This window comes from Pyxicephalus adspersus, chromosome 12 (genome assembly GCF_032062135.1).
Source record: "Pyxicephalus adspersus chromosome 12, UCB_Pads_2.0, whole genome shotgun sequence".
Lineage (NCBI taxonomy): Eukaryota > Metazoa > Chordata > Amphibia > Anura > Pyxicephalidae > Pyxicephalus > Pyxicephalus adspersus.
Window position 1 is genome coordinate 18633380 of NC_092869.1, and position 18593 is coordinate 18651972.

Below are 18593 nucleotides of genomic sequence, written 5' to 3' on the forward strand. Positions count from 1 at the left end.
CTATCTATCTATCTATCTATCTATCTATCTATCTATCTAACAGTGAAACATTCTAAGTATCTGAGTACAGTAGATTTCAGGACTGGACCAATACAGTACAATCCAACAATCTATCTGACTAATAGTGTGAGTGTGACACAGTCTAAGTAAAGCACTTTTTTTTACTTTGACAAAGCAAGCCAAGCAGCACAGAAAGGTTGTGATGCTAGCAAATCAGGAATGGTAGCTAGCAGTCAGGAATGGTAAATGCAGGCACGCCCTGGCCTTATATAGGCCAATGGCTGCTTGTGTGGGATGCAGTGACAGACAGCCAATCGGCTGCCTGCCACAATAAACATGGAGGGGAGCATCCCTGCTGTTATTGGAGGGACCTAGGCATCATGGGGGAGGTCCCTAGGCATTGTGGGAGGGTCGAATTCGGGGCGTCGAATCCAACAAAATTCAGGTCGGGTCGACCCGAATTCCAACGGCCATATTCGGGTCGAACTCTAGGACAACCTAAATTCGAACAACAACACTAGTGTGTAATACAATTTTAGTGAATGGTGTACTGCTAGGCGGCAGCAGCAACAGCAGGAAGAGGAGGCAGTGGGCCCTGAGACAGAGCGGGGACCGCATTGGTAACTGGCATCTAGAGCTGGGTGTAGTGCATTGTTAATGCCACCCAGAAGTGTACAATTTTAGTGAATGGAGCACTGACAGCTGGCAGCTGCAACAGCAGGAAGAGGAGGCTGTGGGCCCTGAGACAGAGTGGTTACCGCATTGGTACTGCCATCTCGAGCTGGGTGTAGTGCATCGTCAATGCCACCTAGATGTGTGTAATACAATTTTTGTGAATGGAGTACTGACAGGCGGCAGCAGCAGGAGGAGGAGGCGGTGGGCCCTGAGACGGAGCATGGACTGCATTGGCAACTGCCATCTAGAGCTGGGTGTGGTGCATCATCAATGTCACCCAGAAGTGTACAATTTTAGTGAATGGAGCACTAACAGACGGCAGCAACAACAGCAAGAGGAGTAGGCAGTGGGCCCTGGGACGGAGCGTGGACGGCATTGTTAACTGGCATCTAGAGCTGGGTGTAGTGCATTGTCAATGCCACCAAGAAGTGTACAATTTTGGTGAATGGAGTACTGACAGCTGGCAGCTGCAACAGCAGGAAGAGGAGGACAGTGGACCCTAAAATGGAGCGTGGATGGCATTGGTAACTGCCATCTAGAGCTGGGTGTATTGCATCATCAATGTCACCCAGAAGTGTACAATTTTAGTGAATGGAGCACTAACAGGCAGCAGCAGCAGGAGGAGGCGGTGGGACCTGAGACGGAGCGTAGACCGCTTTGGTAACTGGCATCTAGAGCTGGGTGTAGTGCATCATCAATGCCACCCAGAAGTGTACAATTTTAGTGAATGGAGTACTGACAGGCGGCAGCAGCAGGAGAAGGAGGCAGTGGACCCTGAGAAGAAGCGTGGACCGCATTGGTAACTGGCATCTAGAGTTGGGTGTAGTGCATCGTCAATGACACCCAGAAGTGTGTAATACAATTTTAGTGAATGGAGTACAGACAGGCGGCAGTTGCAACAGCAGGAAGAGGAGGACAGTGGGCCCTGAGACGGAGCGTGGACGGCATATGTAACTGGCATCTAGAGCTGGGTGTGGTGCATTGTCAATGCCACCCAGAAGTGTACAATTTTAGTGAATGGAGTACTGACAGCTGGCAGCTGCAACAGCAGGAAAAGGAGGACAGCGGGCCCTGAGACGGAGCGAGGGTGGCATTGGTAACTGGCATCCTAGAATTGTGTAGTACAATTTTTGTGAATGGAGTACTGACAGGCGGCAGCAGCAGGAGGAGGCGGTGGGCCCTGAGACGGAGCGTGGACTGCATTGGCAACTGCCATCTACAGCTGGGTGTAGTGCATCGTCAATGACACCCAGAAGTGTGTAATACAATTTTTGTGAGTGGAGTACTGGGCAGGCTGCAGCTGCAACAGCAGGAGGAGGAAGCGGTGGGCCCTGAGACGGAGCGTAGACGGCATAGGTAACTGGCTTCTAGAGCTGGGTGTAGTGCATCGTCAGTGCCACCTCGAAGTGTATAATGCAAATATATTAAATTTGTGATTAAACGTAGAAGGGCCAAACCAAGATGTTTTGTGCACCAGCACTGTTGCTGTGGTCTGTGGTGCCGGAAGCGATAGGAAGGTAGACGATATTGCTAGTTTGCATCATGAAGTGGATGACATGAATGCCAGCGGAGAATAAAGAAATGTTGACTGAGGTGTTGCAGCAACTGGCAGCACAGAATTTGAAGGAAAATGTTTGTGTGCCTACGCTGGTGTGCCTACGCTGGAGCAAAAAAATACTGTTAATGATCAAGAGACAGAATGTTCCTCCATAGCAGCTGAAGAGAAAATTGCCAGTCTTGTTTCAGATGCAGCTTTTGATAAATCAGGTGAAGAATTTTGTAAGTGGTTGAAGAAACTTTAGACAGTGGTGGGACAGAGGTAGTAGAAGAAATTACTGTTGTATCTACTTCGGTTTCTCTTGTGGCGGAGGAATCTAAAGTTTGATGTCCCAACTACAGTTGAATCTGATGAAGAGGGGCAGGCTGAAATAAGTGTTCCTGTTTCATGTGAAGTTCAGACTGCTGAAAGTATTACTGTGGAGGATGCTTTAGTGCTGACTGAGGTGCAGGCTGATAAATGTGTTCCTGTGTGGACTGGGGAAAACTTTCTGCTTATTGAAGTCCAAGCTAAAGGATAGGATCCTGTTTCAGTTGAGTCTGAAGATGAAGAGAATGAAGTGACAAAAGAGAAAGAGGTTGAGGCCATCACCTATGTCAACAGTATAGAAGCTGTAGCTATTGAAGACTTTGGTCAATATGAAGAGGTTAGGACTGTACAGTCTCCAACTATTGATGAATGTGAAGAGGATGAGGCTTCCCCTCACATGGACAGTGTAGGGGCCATATCTAATGGGGACATTGAATGTGAAGAGGTTAAGGCCATCACTTATGTGGCCAGTGGGGAGCCTGTAGCTGTTGGTGACAGTAGTGAAGGGGAAGAGGCTGAAACTGTCCCCTGCATAGGAAATGTAAAGGCTGCTGCAGTTTATGACTTTGTTGAAAATGAAGACTCTGGGGTAAATGTTGCTGCAGCTATAGAACATGTGGCTGCACCTAGCAAAGTCTTTGAGAGACCTGAAGAAGTTATAATTAATGACAACAGTTCACAATTACAAAATGGTGCTGCTAAGAATTTTTTTGACGAAGTGAAGGCTGAAAGAGGGATGGGAAACCTGAAGCCTCCAAATCCAACCAAAATGAAAGAGAAATGTGTAAAGAAAACTTTCCAATGTAAGATTTGCAGCCATACTTGTCCCAAATGCTCAAATCTTGATTGTCACATGCAGAGGCACATAAGAACTCGTTCTGGGGAGAAACTGTATGAATGCTACATTTGTCATATACACAGGGTGGAATTAGAAAAATACGGCAACAGCAACCATGTCCTTCCCGAAGGCCCCTATCAAAAGGTTTAATAAGAATGTTGATTGTGCTCCTGCTCCAGGATCGTATGATGTAAAGATGGCTGATGGTCTCAAGGGACCTGTGTCTTTTGAGAAATCTCCAAGGTTCAAAGGAAAACAAAAAAAGGTTCTAATGGTGAAGGTCAGGCAGACACTAAGAAAGAGGACCCAACATCTCCTGTGCCACTGCGCAAACATGTTTTGCATGGATCTACGCAAAACCTGAGACAGAAACCGGAAAAAGATAAAGAATTCCAAAGGGAAAAAATAAACTGGATGCAAAAGACAAGGAGATCATCTGTCTTTAAGCCAACTTTCAAGAAGAAATTGAAACACTGCAGAAAAGTTTAGCTACATCAAAAGCTTCTTTTAAATCCCTTCAAGAAAAGAACTCTCTTCTTGAGGAAAATCATAAAGAGGTGGCCACTCAAAATGAAAGTTTGGCAGAGGAATGAAACCAAACCCAAGTTGTAGTTGAGGAACTCAAAGGAGAAAATAAAAACCTGGAGAATTATCTATCAAACTCCCAAGAGCAAATATAGGACCTCAGACCGGAACAAAGAACAGGACTATGAGCATAAACTGGAAATTGCAGCATCTCAGATAAATGAGCAGAGCATGACTTCCCATTCCCTGCATCAGGAATTGCAGAATATACAAGAAGAAATGATTAAAGAGAGGCGCCTGTTGGAAGAGGAGCTGGAGGGAACACTAGACGATCTTGATAAATTACAACAACAGGAGGTGGCCGCGGAGAAACTTATCATGAAACTGAGCAAGAACATCAACAGAGGGCAGAAGAGATTGTACAGCTAGAGAAAACTCTTGAAAGCAAAAATGCAGAGCTTGAAAGTGCAAAGGGAGAAACCTTCTTGTTGTGACCAGCTTGATCCTTGCTACCTTGAGCAATTGAGACGCGAATTCAGCTCAATGACTCTTTTGTTGGTTGGGCCCATAGCCTGATGCCTTGCGCAGAACTCCGGTAGAGTGGGCTGAAGGGACTGGGAACTAGGAGAGATGAAGGGGTCACTGGAGTACCAATTTTGCGGCGACAAACCTCATCTGACACCACGAAACCTACGGACAGAAGCTGATACTTCCTCGCAGCTGGAAGTCTGGCTTACACCAACCAGAGAAATACAGAAATGTTTCTGCCTTTTTTGATAGATAGCAAGTGGGATGAGAATGAAATATCTGTATTTATTTGAGTAATACAGACATTTTTCTGTCTTTTTTGATAGATAGCAAGTGGGATCAGAATGAAATTTCTGTATTTTTTTGAGAGTATTACAGAAAATGTTCTGGCTTTTTTGATAGCAAGTGGGATCAGAATGAAATATCTGTATTTTTTTGAGAGTAATACAGAAATTTTTCTGGCTTTTTTGATAGAAAGCACGATCAGAATTAAAGATCTGTATTTTTTTGAGAGAAATTCAGAAATGTTTCTGGCTTTTTTGATAGATAGCAAGAGGTATCAAACAATGAAATATCTATTTTTTGGGGAGTAATACAGAAATTTTTCTGCCTTTTTTTGATAGATAGGAAGTGGGATCAGAATGAAATATCTGTATTTTTTTGGGAGTAATACAGAAATTTTTGATAGATAGGAAGTGGGATCAGAATGAAATATCTGTATTTTTTGGGGAGTAATACAGAAATTTTTCTGGCTTTTTTGATAGATAGCAAGTGGTATCAGAATTAAATATCTGTATTTTTAGGAGAGCAGGACAAACACCTTTCTGCCTTTTTTGCTAAATAGCAAGGGGTAGCATCAAAAATTGCAAAATTTGTATATTTCCAGATATACAGAAGGCTCCTAACCTGTCCCTGTCACAATGCAATTCTCTCTCTGCTTCTTTCCTTCACACAGAACACAAGATGGAGTAACTAACCCCTCCCTCCTTCCCTGTATTTATGCCTGTGCTCAGATCTCTTCTGATTGGGCTGTTGGGCCTTGCTGTGCATCATGGGAGCGAATGATTCGCTCCCAGCTGTGCCATTCCCCCTGGAAGTATTCGCCATTCCTGCCCCTTGCATTTTCTCTTGTTTTCTCAGCGAGAACACGACCTCATGTCGACTCACAAGGCCGTTCTCGCCTAAATGTTTGGTAAGCGAGAAAGGCCCGATTCACCGCGAGATTGAACTTACAAATTTCGCTCGATCATCCCTATTGAAACTGAGGACAGTCCAAAGTCATGTGCTTGAAATTATTCTAAATGTATAGTGAAAGTTGTATAAGGCATCTGCAAATCAGCTGGTATGTAAAGGTAGCCCTTATGAAGGTTTAGCTCTGTAAAACGTCTTTTCCATACCTTATTAAAATTTTCAGGATTGGATACAAATTCGTTATTGCTGCATATAGACTATGTTCAAATTAGTGGGTTTAGCAAGTGGTTTTGAGTGGTATTACAGCTATTACCATCCAAACCACTTGCAAAAAATGGTTAACATTGGACTGAATAAGTGTGTTCAGAAATTTACATTTACCAGGTGGCAGAAGGTGGTAGCATTTTTCTGGATATCTAATGTAGCATCCAGGGGTGGCTTGCCACCTTTGCCAGCTTCATAGACTTGAACTGGAAGGTTCAATTTGCCTAGAATTTAGTATCCATACATGAGATAAGGTTGTGCTGATTGTGAGTCATGATCTCTGAAACAGCTGATAGAATGCTGAGGTGTAGGAGCCATAGAATACTCTTCCCCTATTTTCCCTGAATTGACACATTCTTACCTTTAATTGATAGGTTACTGATCACAGAGCCGGGCAAAAGCTTTGGAACCTCTTCCTGGTTCCCTAGGATAGATCCTTTTGCAGCCCCTGTAATGATATAACAGAAATCACAGTACAGGATGAAGATAGATGGCTGCTGTCACCTAGTCAGAAAGTAAGGTTGATTTATTCTCATTTTCTGTTGTGCCTCCAAGACAGAAATTGTAAACAATCTTCCCAGTAATACACAGACAAAAAATAACCCTAATACATAAATTAAAATGTTACACTATGGTTTTCCAGTTACCCCATGACTATAAGATTTATGCGTAATTGATTTAGGATTGATGCGTAAAAGGAGCTATTGTGAATTTAAAAAACCTACTGGGGCACATGAATGCACTAGACCTCACTGAGTTTTATTTGGCTACATACAGTATGCTTTGGAAATTAGGATGATATAGGAGGATATGGGGACATTTTTTCCCAATATATTTAGCTCAATTCAGGCCAAAGTCCCAGTTTGATGACCAAGTTGTATTACCTATCAGCACACTACATGCTGAAATATATTTCCTAGAAACAAATCAGTACAATATACTACATATAAACTTTGTACCAGAATAAAATTTCACAAACCACTGCAATTCTTTACTGCTATTTATAGGTGGATCAATAACCAGATAACAATTTTAGCCATGTAAGCGTTGAGTGTCTGCTACACATATAGTGATTAAACATTAGTATTTATTTCTACAGATAAGAAAGTAAATTAGATAATACATCCAAAGTGTTTATTCTGACTGTATTGACAGATAACAAAAGGTCAAATTTAAAATCTTGATATCATGATTCCAATTATGTTTTATTCTATATATTCAAATGAGAACTCCTAATTGTGGTGACAATTTGATAAATTAGTTTCTGAATCTCTTTCTTGCCTTTATCAGAGTTATCTATGCTTAGCACTGCATATGTGCACATCCATATATTCTACCTAGAATTTCCCCATCTCAACCAGTAGTCAATAGACCTGGATATACACTATCATGGCAGATCATCTAAATACGGTATGTCCATTTTGTGTGGATATGGCATGTCCAGGTTATCATTAATCTTCTCATATATGTCAAATCAGTGTATGAATTTGTAAATCTATGTACCCATGGGCGGTGTAAAACCCGTTTTATATGTAGTACAATCTCTAAATATAATAATCAAAAGTGCACTGCACATGCCCACACCTGGCTCAGAAGTTTTTGACATGAAGTTTAGTAGCTCTGTAGTTAATGGGGTTGGGTTTAAGTGAGTTAAAGATTTGGAAGTGGTTTGATGACACTTTTTAAGGGGTAATGGTAATATAAAAACTGTATTAATAATAATAATAATTTAAAGTTTGGAATTTGTGTAGTACCCTTTACTGGCCAACTTAGGTTTTGAAAGATATGAGCTTTCAGAACCTGTTAGGTCGCTAATTCAGAATTTTTATATGTTTTATATGTAAGTTCTACTACTACTAATGATATTTCAGCAGTATTGCAGTGCAGTTGCAGCCAACAATGATATAATAAACCTTTCTTATCATATAGTTATTTGGCTGACAACACAGTGCCTTTGCATTATTTCCAAGGCTTTTATGCTGGACTACAGGATTCTGCCTATACCCGTACAGGGGACATGGTCTACGGCTCTGGCCAGTGTGCCCACCCAGTAGGGTCTAGAGAAGAAACCCGCTGGGGAAGCGCATCAGCCAGAGCTGAGGACCAAACACCGGTTGGCGACCGCTGTTCCAAAGAATAAAGCAACAAATCCAGGTTGAATTGACAGGGGAATCATTTTTAAATACTTCCACTAGAGTTCATAGCCACATACAGTCATGAAAAAATACATGTACAAAGTTTTGATTCCAAGGTTTTATATATTGGGACATAATAAAAAAAAATAATCTAATCCTTAGCGAGTTCTTAAAGTATTCAATTTAACCTGTAAAACAAAACAAAGCAGATTTCACCAAGTCATTATTTATCTAACAGAAATGAAGACAAAATGAATTAGGCTATGGGTAAAAAATTAAGTACGTTGCTAATTCAATAGATTTTAGAACCATCTTTAGCAGCAATAATTTGAAATAGTAATTTTCAGTATGACCTTATCAGTTTCTCTTATCATTGTGGAGAAGTTTTGGACCACTCTTCTTTGCAACATTACTTCAATTCATTCAGCTTTCAGTTGCTTCAGCTACCACTGTATATAAAGGACTGTAAAGGTCCAACCACAACATTTTGATCAGGTTTAAGTCTGGTCTTTACTCGGGCCACTGCAACACCTTGCTTCTTTTTTTAAGCCATTCTGTTGTAGATTTGCTGGTGTGCTTTGGTTCACTGCCTGAGCTATTACACAGATGGCCTCATATTTGACTCTATACTACACATTTAATTCTGGTAAAAAGAGGAGTTTATGGTTGCGTTTTCTGCAGTTTTTTTTTAGCATTGTGCCATCTGACCTTGGGGGGAATTTGGTGGGACATCTACTACTAGGAAAAGTGGTAACTGACTTGAATGTTTTCCAATTTCTAAATAATCTTTCTCACTGTAGAATGATTACTTTTTATTGTTGTTATAACTAGTGTTGGTGTTCGAATTTGGGTTGTCCCTATATTCAACACGAAAATGGCAGTTTGAATTTGGGCAGACCCAACCCAAAAAACACAGAATTCGACTTAGCGAATTCGTGTTTAAAATATGTTTTAAAAAAAAGGTGAACTCCAGATGAACTCTCAATGGAGATTCTACATTGATAGTTCATCTGAGTTCAGTTCCCACGGTCACCAGGCTGTACTTATCATTGATAAGTACAGCCCGGGGAGCATGGGAATTTGCGGTCACAGCTGATAGGAGGCACTCGAGTTTCTTCATTGAGATTTCATCTGCAGTTCCACTGCAATCCTCGGACACTAGAGGTTAATTAGGAGGTTATTTGACCTCTAGTGCCCAGGGATCGCAGTGGAACTGCAGATAAACTCTCAATGGAGTTTCTCTTGATAAGTACAGCCCGGGGAGCGTCAGAACTTGCGGTTATAGCCGATAGAGGCACGCAAGTGGTTTCAATCAGCTGTGACTGCAGATGAACTCTCTATTGAGAGTTCATCTGCAGTTCAGTTCCCATGGTCACCAGGCTGATAAGTACAGACCGGTGACCTTGGGAACTTTGTGGTCACAGCTGATTGGAGTGCTTCCAATTAGCTATGACTGCAGATGCACTGCTGTTCTGTATGTGTTCTTGGATAGAGAATCTTTATCCAAGAACACATACTACAGTTATGCTAGGGCTGCAAGAGCAATCAGGGGAACGGGGATTGTTTTTGGAACGACCAGACCGGCAGATCGGATTGGACGACGATCGTTGAACATCGTTGGTGTGTACGGTCGTTCGTTGATCGTCCATGTTAAGAGCATGCGTGATGAACGAACGTCCGTTCACTTTCCTGTCGTGCACATAGTTCCTCTATCGCTTAAACGATCATATCTATTGTGTGTACAATATCTACGAACGATCGTGTCGTTACCTCTATGTGCAGGACCGGTGCTATACGATCGTTCGTGTATATCGTGCAGGAACGTTCGTCGTTCGTTTTCCGACGATAATAATTGGAAGTGTGTACGTAGCTTTACCTTGAAGCTTCTTACCTTGAAACATCTTGCTCAGCGAAGTTGTTAATTAATTTTCTTGTTATTGACTAACTACTAAGTGTCTTCCACCTTGTTGTCCGACTATATAAACTGTGATGTGATAATAAAGATTTGAGAAGAAGTGATATAACTACATGCTTGAGCTGCTTGTGTGTTATTCCCTGCTCCCAACACGTTGAAAACAGAGGTCATGATAGAAAGGGAAATATTGATCTGGGATCAATAGGAAATCACCTTAACAATTAGTTATAACCCTTCCTAGATTGATGAACAGCAATAATTGCTTTTCTAAGATTATTCCTCCCTGGCATTGTTACCATACATCCTTATACTCCAAATCTGCAAACTGCCAAAACTTTAAAAGTGGGCGCATTTTGCTAGTCCTGGGGGTGGCATCAAGGTAGTTAACCATGCAGATAAACAGCTCCTCCTTAAATCTCTCTTTTGGAGGTAATATGAGTGTCAGAAGCTCCCCAGACTCGCTGGGAAGCTAATCCAGGCAAGCAGGAGCTAAAACAGAGTGGCAGCAGGGGTTTTTTTTTCTCGCCCTGCTAGCCACCACAAAACCAGGAATCAGAGCTCCAGATCTGGCATTGTGGCTCCCGGCACCATATTGGATTAGGAATCGTGGCTGCAGCGGCTCTGCAATCCGACTGCCACATAGCATCTCTTTCCCTGCTCCACACGCTCATCTCCTCATCTCTGCACTGATCCCAACTGATCCTGGGATCTTTGGTAAATCAACTTTACATATTATAACCTACTGGAGCTGCCAGTCTAACATGTAGATGTGTGCATGGGAACAAACGTATATATAATTTTTTTTTTCTTTTTCATCTTTGAGCCCTGGACACACTTTGTTATAAGGAACACCTTGGATACTCAAAACCACCATTTTAATCCTAATTAATCCAAGGGTCCCTGGTGAGTTTATTTGCTATTTAACAATTTTTATTGTTTTCTGAGAACACTTTGTCTTCAGGAGTGCTCTGATTACCCATAAAACATAATTTCCAATTGCTGAGAGCAAGATCTCAATATAACGTTGTAAGATTAGTGTAATAAATTCAGGCTAATTGCTAATAACTATTTTCTCCCTCTTGACCTGTCAAACAAGGGGAAATATATTGGCAAATCCAGTCTAACCGAAATTGCAAACAGCCCCCCAAGACAGTGGGAAACAAAAACCCGCGCAGAAATCTGTACCGGCATCACCAATTCCATCCCCAGTTGCCTGAACTATTATTGTGGTTAATGCCCCAGGACCCACCCACTGACGTGTCAGCAGCTGTGCACCCCATCCTGGGGATCCACTGCCAGTGAAGTTGCGGATGTGCCCCTGCCTTATTTTGACAAAAAATGTGATTCACTACAAATACTATTGAAACTGTTATCTCCAAAATATCATCCAACACTACGCGGATCATGGAATTGGAACAACAGGTTAGCGACCTAGAGGAACAACTTTTTGAAACACTGGGCAAATTAAACCTACAGTCCAGCCATCTAGCATCCATGAAGGAAAAAGTGGAGGATCTGGAGAACCACAACAGAAGATAAAATCTATGTTTTATAAGTAAGAACTGGTTCTTGGAGCCTACCGCAGACAGGGGGCAGTGAGAGTCGGCGAGGTAAAATTCTAATTTTCCAGGACTTATCTATTGCCATTGCACAAAAAAGAAAATCATTTGTTCCTGCTTGTCGTCACCTAGTTGAATTGGGGACACAGTTCACTCTAATGTATCTGGCAAAGCTGCGTGTGACATGTGCCAGCAAAACAAAAACTTTCGATGACCCAAATCAGGCCTTGTATTTTTTTACAACAAAAGTAACAGAACCCCCCCCCCATAATTATCAGCCATTCTAGTAGAGATATCTACTCTAAATAGTCATGATGCTAATGGTATATTTTATTGGTAATGTCCAGGTGATGTAGCACCCATCGGGTCATTTTTGGAATGTTATTGACAATTTACAACTTAATATTCTCTGCATTGTGAAAATGTTTACCTATTACTAGTTCTGACAATATTGTTATTTTAAGGTTTCATACATTTATTGCTTTGCCCTCTGACCGGAATACATAGGCAAAGGGCTTTTAGTGAGAAGTTAAAAATGAGGGAAAACCTAAAATGTTTGGTATGGTGTAAATTGGATTATACAGCAGTTTTGTTTCAGGTATGCAAGATTGTATTTATTTCAGTTGATTTCGGGGGAATTCTTGATGAAAAGGGTTTGTTCTATGTGGTTAGTTTCAGATTGTTCTGAGCTTAGCCGTGGCTCCCTGGGACTGTGGCCCACTCAAGGTTAGTAACCAAAATGAGGCTGCCCCTCCAAGAGCATGTCTATGTAGCCTCCAGAGAGGCCTGGAGCGGGGCAACATAGTAAAGGGATAGTGGAAGGCCTCCATGACTGGAAGGGGGTAGGGAGCAGGCAGTGCTAGGGTTAACTAATTGCAGCATAGGAGGGGAGTTGGAGCAAGGGGGGATGACGTAGTGAGGGAGGGGGAAGAGGAATGAAAAAGGGGGGAAACAGAAGGGGAGGATCATTTTGCGGCAGAATGGGGAGAGTGGAGAAAGTTTCCGCCCACCCTCTCTTTTATTTTGGGGCTTGTGGAGATTTAGTTTAGGTTGGGTTTTTTTGTGGCAGTGAGGTCCTTGAGGGAAGGTGGTTTCTGGTCTGTTTCAGTAGGGGGTGAGAGGCTTATCTTCGGTATGGGTCTCTCTGGAATTTTGGTTATTGGTAGTTTGATGGGTCTTGGTTGAAATGGGCTGCAAGTCCTGCTGATATAGTTCCTGAGCTTGTGGTTGCGGCTGGGAGCATATATATGATGGCGGTGCAGACCCAAATAAGTTTGGGGGTTTAATAGAGGGGACCTTTGAGACCCAGTAACCAGGAGAGTGTGTTAATTGCGTCAAGATTATAAGTAATATAAGTAAATGTGTTGTTTATGTATTTGTATTGTTATTTGAATTGTTATTTATGATAATTATTTGCTATTTGGTTATTTAGGGTTATTTATTTGATTTGGTTATTTATGGTCATGTTTATATCATTTAAATTTTGCCATTTAAACCCTCATTTTGGTGTGGTGTTGTTTGAGGGGTTTTTAAGGTGGGAGGGCACTGTAAGCGGGGTCTCTGCGTTGTCACAGTCATGAATCCCAAACATCAAAACCCAAATTGATCCAGCATGTTACGCTAAATTTACTCTCTTGGAACGTCGCAGGATTTCACAGCCCTCAAAAACAGAAAAAAGTGATGTTGTTTTCCAGAAAACACACAGGAAAATGGGTGACAAGGCTACTTTGCGGGATTCTTGAATTGGGGAAGATATAAAACCACTGCCTACCAAACTTAGAAAAGAGGGGTGGCGATTTTACTACTTAAAAAGTTCAGTGGAATTAGATGAGGAAAGCAGATATGTTATGATGGTTTGGGATTTGATGGGAACAACTTACTCTTTTTGATCTATTTATGCACCCACTGGCAATTCTTCACTATGCTAAAATTCTTCAGAAAATTCTAGGAGGGGATTACGCTAATAAAATTCTGGCAGGAGATTTCAATGCCACTCCTACAATAGATCAATCAACCACCTCTAATAATACAACAAACACGCCCCACAGGGAATTTAGCAATCTAATAGCTCAGACTTCTCTGGTAGACCCATAGAGGCTTCCTAATCTTACAAAAAGGAACTACACATGCTACTCCAAGGCACATACTTCCTTTTCTAAGATTGATCCATTTGGTGGAGGAATCCCTTTTTTCCCAAGGTGTCTCACGCATCAATTTGGAATTTATTTTGTCAGACCACGCCCCTGTCCAGCTGACCCTAGGACTAAGCCATTCCATACTACTTTGCTCTGAAGATTTCCGAGCTATATGACATAGTCACCAGATTTTGTTAGTTTGGTCAAATGTCAGTGGGCGAATAGCTTAGATGTCAACTTGGAACACTGGGACACTCCGGTTTTATTATGGCGGACTATGAAAGTGATATTGAGGGGCACATCGTATTATACACAACCAGCAAGTGTAAAAAATACAGATTTTTATAAACAGTTATATACAGCCCAACCTTAGCACCCAGAATGTCTGGGTGACCTCTTACACAAAGCCAGGTTATCTAAATAGTCCTCAGAACACAGGAAGGTATGAAACAAACTCAAAACTGCTGAGGAATTCCAAAAAAGGACCAGCACAATGGCGAGTCATAAAACCTCGGGCTCAGATGGTTTCACTGCAGAATTTTACAAAATTGTCAGTGCAGTAATCACCCCACTTCTAAATGAGGTGTGTATTTCAATATTGACATATACCACAACCTTTCCGGATTTCAATAAGGCCCATACCATTAAGATTCTAAAGGAAGGTCGAGATCCAACATTAGTAACCTCCTATAGACCAATCCCGCTATTTACCTGTGATTATAAAATTCTAGAAAAAATAATGGCTAATAGATTACAGCGATCTCTACTTACTTTGTACAAACTGGGTTTTGTAAGGGGGAAACACTGCACACGTCCACACCGCAATAGCGGCAACGGTAGTAGCGGCCAGGGCAAACGCCCCTAGATCAATGTTATTAGGGTTGGACGAAGAGAATGTGTTTGATAGAGTGGAATTGACCTTATTATATGCTGTTTTGGCGCACCATGCATTTGGTCAATTATGCACTTTCCTATATACACTGTAGTTACAACTCTCCTGAAACAAAACTTTTTATAAATGGCACCATCTACCTCCGTGTCCATGACTAGAGGGACCCTACCTCCGTGCCCATGACTAGAGGGACCCGTCAGGGATGTCCATTGTTCCCCATACTGTTCATTCTAGAGCTACACCCTTTGCTACGCCTTCTCGAAGGACTTTGAGGCCATCCAGATAGGCAACAAAACGATCACAATTACGGCCTTTGCAGATGACCTTCTTCTATACATAGCAAAACCGAAACAAAGACTACCGACCATCATCAAATTGTTGATGCAATATGTAACAGTATCAGGATATGCAATAAATCTACACAAATCAAAGGCTCTATATTTAAACAAATGTACCAGGCTGGGTTGGAGCCACCAATATCTGTTTGTGTGGTTCAAGCACAGATTGAAGTATTGAAGTGTTATGATTTCAAAATGCCCTTCTAAACTTTACCACTCTCTGGCGGTGGTTAAGGGGCAACTACAAAAAAGGTTTTCCTATATTGGGCAAAATAATCTAATCAAAATGATTATATGATTATATTCCCAAACATTCTATATACCTTACTGATGCTACCAATAATAATACAAGAGGCAGATTTGCAGGATATTCCACTTCTCTTCCACTGTGGCGAAATGGAGCATTCCTTTGAATACTGAGGGAGCCCCATGGGAGGGATCAGGGGGAGCTGCAGGCACTGAAGGTTAAATCTGCAGTAAATAGTTTGACCCAGAAAATTATTTCTCAATCAGCTATATATGCAATGTATCCTTCACTTGGGCCGCAAAATTGTGCATATTTGCAGTTAAATTCCTATGTATCTGCTGTCATCAAAAATCTTTCACCCACTGATTGGGCCAACCTATTGTATAAATTATTACCGGTGCCTAACCCAGCTAAAAAAGCCATAACTGAAGCCTATACTACCTACAGAACTAATTTAGAACATGAGACTTGAAGTACAGGACTGTGTAGATGGGCTAAACATTTTCCACACTGCACCCCTAGTGAGATATTGAATGATTTCCGCAGAGCATGGAGGGCAATATCTTCTTGACCTTGAAACTTTACCATTATGCATATATTTCACCTATGCTTTCTTATCAGATGGGTCTTAGCCCCTCCCCGCATTATTTAAATGTGGGGCCTTAGAGGCAGATATATATCACATGTTGTGGAGATGCCCGAAAGTCTAGTATTTTTGGAGGACGGTGGTACTGTATTCACTTAGGAACCTAGTGAATTACCTACCGCTAACAGCAGAATGGGCAATCTTTAGGGAAATGACACTTCAAGGAACAAGGATCACAAGAGGCTGTAGTTCAGCCACATTGCCAATATACACAAAAAAATGCATTCTTTCTACCTTTGAACAGCATGGTATGCCTATCCTCTTCTAAATAACGACCCTCCAATTATATGCTAATTGACAACAAATTTCCAACTATCTGATAATAATATTCATCCACAGCGATAATAATTCCACTGAATGTTACCACTGAATGTTATTACTGTTCCTGACTACATGTTTACCCTTGCTTGCTTTGTTTTCAATTAAGGCTGTTTTTTATTTTACTGCTATTAAACAAACCGCCATATGTCTCAACTTATTACATGGTTATAATCTGAAATTCGAATGTATGTGTTCTATTATATTCCCCATGTTTGGCAAATTCTGGTAAACAATTGATCCCACTGTTTGTAACTCATGTGTTACCACTTATCCCTGTATAATTAATATGTTGTTACCAATGCTGTACTAATTTCCCTTGAAAAAATAATGAAAATATTTAAGAAAAAAAAAAGTGGGCAAACTTGCTGATGAACAGTTACCTAAGTGTGTTTGATTACAAATACCTGGCTACCATTTCCCTCCTAATTCCTGAGGGAGGGGAAAGTGTGTACTTTTTCACACAAGTGCTTTGACTTACAAATAATTATACAGTGTAAAATGTAATGTGTTGTTGTTAATCTGGGAGTAAATTTACCTAAGTGCCAGGTGATTTTTTGTAATGTCCTAATATGTAGAGGGTGAAGAACTGAACAAGGGTGTACTTGGTTTTTCTCATGACTGTAGCAATACCTTTTAAAGGCTTCTACTTCTACCAGAAGTTTATTTCTAGATATGCCAAGAATGGGTTAAAGTGAAACTAAACCCATATCTTGGGCTAAAACCATATAAAAATTGCAGAAGGGATAGGCAATGTCCCTTCTGCAATAAAATTCCCTTTACCTGCCTGATTGCAATTTTTCTACTTTGATTTTAGGTAAATATTTTATTAAATATACCTTACCTATGTTAAAAATTAATTTATAGTTAAATAATTGTTGAAAACAGTAGAAAAATATTGGAGAAATCTTGTTGCATGCTCCTTTGCAGCACATAAACATTTATGGGATTTGTTGTGATGGCAGAAAACTGATTTTTACATCTCTGTAGTATTTGCTAAATAAAGCAGGCATCACTTTAATATTTGCTGTATCAATTTGAAACCATGTTGGACCCAAGGTCTTTTTTTTTGGTATACTAGCTATAGGGGTTGCAGAACACATGAAGAGTGATTAAAAAAACGTTAAATGCATAGGGATAATATAAGACAATATGTTACAGTTTGTTAGAAGCCAACAAAATTTAGGCTAGCATAAAAATGAATTCTTGTGGTCATCTTGGCATAGTAACAAATCTAGATATGTTTATATTTAATACTCTAGGTCTGCAGAGCATATGAATGCTGATAATATTTTGTTATATGTGTGTGTGTTTTAAACATTAAACATTACTTATCTAATGGCCCACAGAGCAGTACTTACAGCGTAAGGCTTAGTCTACACAGACATTTTCCCCAGCAATTAGCCTGAGGCTTTAAAATTGAGGCACGTTTATGAGCGTTATCTATAACGTTGCTTGCAATGTTTAAAAAATTAAATTGAGGGGTAATGCTGGAAAACGCTCAAAAATGCAGGAAAACGCAAGTAAACTTTTTTTATTGAATTCAATAGGCCGTTTTCCTGCGTTTATAAGCACTGTAAAGGTAAACGTGTTAAAAACTCGGGAAAATGTGGTTAAAACGCGGCAAGCTTTAAAATGTACATAAACACAGTAGGAACGTTTACATGCGTTTTTAAAAACGACTGTGTAGACCCAGCCTTAAAGATTTATTTAAAAACAAAAGCATATTAATCAACACTACATATTTTCTACTGCTGATCACCCAGTAATGTCAGAATGAAAATAAAGTGTTTACAATGAATCAACAGCAAGACATAACCTTGCTTCCTCACTGATCATTTTTCCCAAATTTTCCATTACCCTCCAGTTTTAACCACCCATTAATATTAGGACTTACAAGGATGTTGTGGCTTGATGATTTGAGTTGTTTCTGTTCTTACGCTTTTTCTATGTGTTCTATGAAGCTGATATGCAATGAGTGATGAGTGCAAAATTCAGTGAACTTTTATACTGCTTAGGGTTGTAAAATGTTAATCAATGACAAGGCTAACAGCTCAGATCAATGTAGGAATGCTTAAAAGCAATAACATGCATAACATTATATGTAAACTACACCAAAGTAAGACAGGCATAATTTAAAAGATCTTTAATAAAGAACTAATACTTGTTGTAAGTCAACCCTAATTGGCTATCAAGGGTATTTAAAAATGTTATTAATTTAGGATGCTATTGGTCAATCCATCATGTTAGCACAGTCTGTCAAAAAGTTTATTTATTATTTATTTTTTTTACAAATCCTCCATAAAATTATGAATGGTGTGCAAACCTTGCTGTTGATGCATCTATGCACCCAGGACAATAGTGACACATTTTAATGATCAGAAACTGGTACTGTCAGGGCAAAATTGGGACCAGTTTTATCTATAGCCAACTGGGGAAAGTAACTACATGTAAGTCTTTTAGGATGTGAGGAAGCAGTAAATGTACCTCAAACTCACCAGCAGTCTTAACATAGCTTAA

The 18593-nt window shown here is 40.5% G+C and overlaps 1 protein-coding gene across 1 annotated transcript in view; it reads right to left on the reverse strand.

Annotated features, from left to right (window-relative positions):
• Nucleotides 1-18059, reverse strand: part of LOC140342498 (cholinesterase-like) — a 41771-nt gene extending 23712 nt beyond the window's left edge. The window contains exons 1-2 of the mRNA XM_072428700.1: nt 17971-18059; nt 6250-6336 (exon numbers count right to left, since the gene is read on the reverse strand). The gene's annotated coding sequence lies outside the window, so the exon portion shown is untranslated. The remainder of the gene's footprint in view (nt 1-6249; nt 6337-17970) is intronic.
• Between the last annotated feature and the right edge of the window lie 534 nt (nt 18060-18593).